The sequence below is a fragment of the Heterocephalus glaber genome, unplaced genomic scaffold, assembly GCF_053883595.1.
Source record: "Heterocephalus glaber isolate CG9 unplaced genomic scaffold, H.glaber_assembly_v1.0 deba00001236, whole genome shotgun sequence".
Lineage (NCBI taxonomy): Eukaryota > Metazoa > Chordata > Mammalia > Rodentia > Bathyergidae > Heterocephalus > Heterocephalus glaber.
Window position 1 is genome coordinate 123,011 of NW_028258223.1, and position 2,086 is coordinate 125,096.

The window sequence follows — 2,086 nt, forward strand, 5'->3', positions numbered from 1 at the left end:
CAAACAGTTGTCCTGCAGGACTACGTTATAAATTTATAAGCTAAGTGAGTTGGGTTTTCCAACCTGTTGTCCACATTACAGTTCCTCTATTCTGGTTATTTGCATTAAGATGAAAATTTTTTTAAACATTTATAATAAATAATATCAATTTCTGAGCAAAAACCTAGGAAATTCAAGTAAGAGAATTTTTGAAAGTACCAGACTTCTGAATTCTGAGTTTTTGAAAATATATTTTGAGGAGGAAAAGACATAGTCTAATTTGATGCCTTCATTTTAGTGTTTTTGAATCACCCATCCTCAGTATTGAGAAATTGTTTTGTATAACTGAGGGTACTGTTGGTTCAACCTATGTTAGTTTACAGTTTGTTGCAAACATTGTAAAATACAGCAACATGTATATTAACTTTTTTTTCTATTTGTCTTTATTTTAGAAAATATCTTAGAATGTTCTTGATAGAGTAGCATGGTAATGATGGTTTCACACCTTTAGTGTGAATGGTAGCTTAGTGAGCACATAGCTCAAGATTTGCCAAGTTAGGAAGAAGGACAAGAAAGCCTCTTTTCCCACCCCCATCTAAGTGTAGAATTTGGTAAATTGAGATACTTTAAAATCAAATTCATATTAATTACCATTGTGTAAGAGGTGTTTGTTTTTAACCATGTTGAATATAATCAGGAAAGATTTTTTTCCTTAATGTTTCTCTGAAGTGTAGTACTATGACAAAAACTTAATGCTAAGAAACATTTTATATGCTCCTTTGAATATGCAATTTAATGTAGATTATCTATTTTTCTCCCATGATAACTAATCTTTTTTTAGTATCAGTAACATTTGGCACGTTTAGTGTTTGGATAAACTGTAGTTCATCTGTTCACAGTTGCTAGAAAAAAAAAATCACTTCCATAACAAAAAGCATAAATTAACAAGGAAAGAGCGTAACTTGATTTGCTTTTAGAAAAAGAAATGCTTAATTATTCTGTATTTGGTTTAAGCATTAGAAAATCTAGAGGTATAAAGGATTGAAGGACAATAGTGCCCCCCCCTTTATCCTAGCAGACCAGCCTTAACTGTAGGCTTGAATCCTAAGGAGTGTTGCCACAGCATGACTCAAATAAAGGTTCGGTTGGCACAGGAGCACCAGCAACAGCAGGGTGGAGGGACACACTTGAAAGGTCTGTTTATGCTCTACTACAGTAAGTCCTCTGCTTTCAGAAGCAAGAAAAAAATTTCCCCTCCTCTCAAACCCCTCTTAAATGCACCACAAAGAAAGTACAGACCATTGCACTACATCAACCCTTTTTGATACTTGTAGAAATCAATATACTTTTAAATTAAATAGCATCATTTTTTTAAGTCTTATTTCCTTTAGTTCAAAAAGTTGTATGATACTTAACTGACAGTAGCAAATTTTTGTATGTGATAGCATAGCTTTAATTTATCATATTACATCACTGTTCAGATTTTTTTGTTGTTTAAAAACAACTTGTCACTTAGAAGCCATGAACTGTTTTATTTTACTTTGTCCAAGTTCCTTGTTTTTAAAAATGGTCATGTGGGTTCACTCAGGAAATGCATGTCAGGAAACCTGTATTATAAGTTTTTTAGTTGTGATGTATCAGTAACTGCTGTTATCCTTTTTTCAAAGAAATATAATTGATTTTGAAGTTTTCTAGATTGTCACATGCTTTGTGACTAATGCAAGGAAATCAAGTCCTGTTGTATTTGTGCTAGTTATTTCTATTCAGGCTATATATTGTAGCTTTATTTTTATTTGCAATTAATTTATTCAAACTAAGTAAATACTTTTCAAAATAGAAAAAAAAAAAAAGAAAGAAAGAACTCCAAACATACTCAGCCACCTTATCTTTGACAAAGGGGCCAAATACCTTCCCTGGAAGAAAGATAACCTCTTTTTTTTTTTTTCGGTACCGGGGATCAAACTCATGTCCTTGCGCTTTCGCAGCAGGCCGTGAAACCACTGAGCTAAATCCCTGGCCTGAAAGATAACCTCTTTGATAAGTGCGCTGGAAAAACTGACTGTCCACACATGCTGAAGAGTAAAACTAGACCCATGTCTCTCACCAT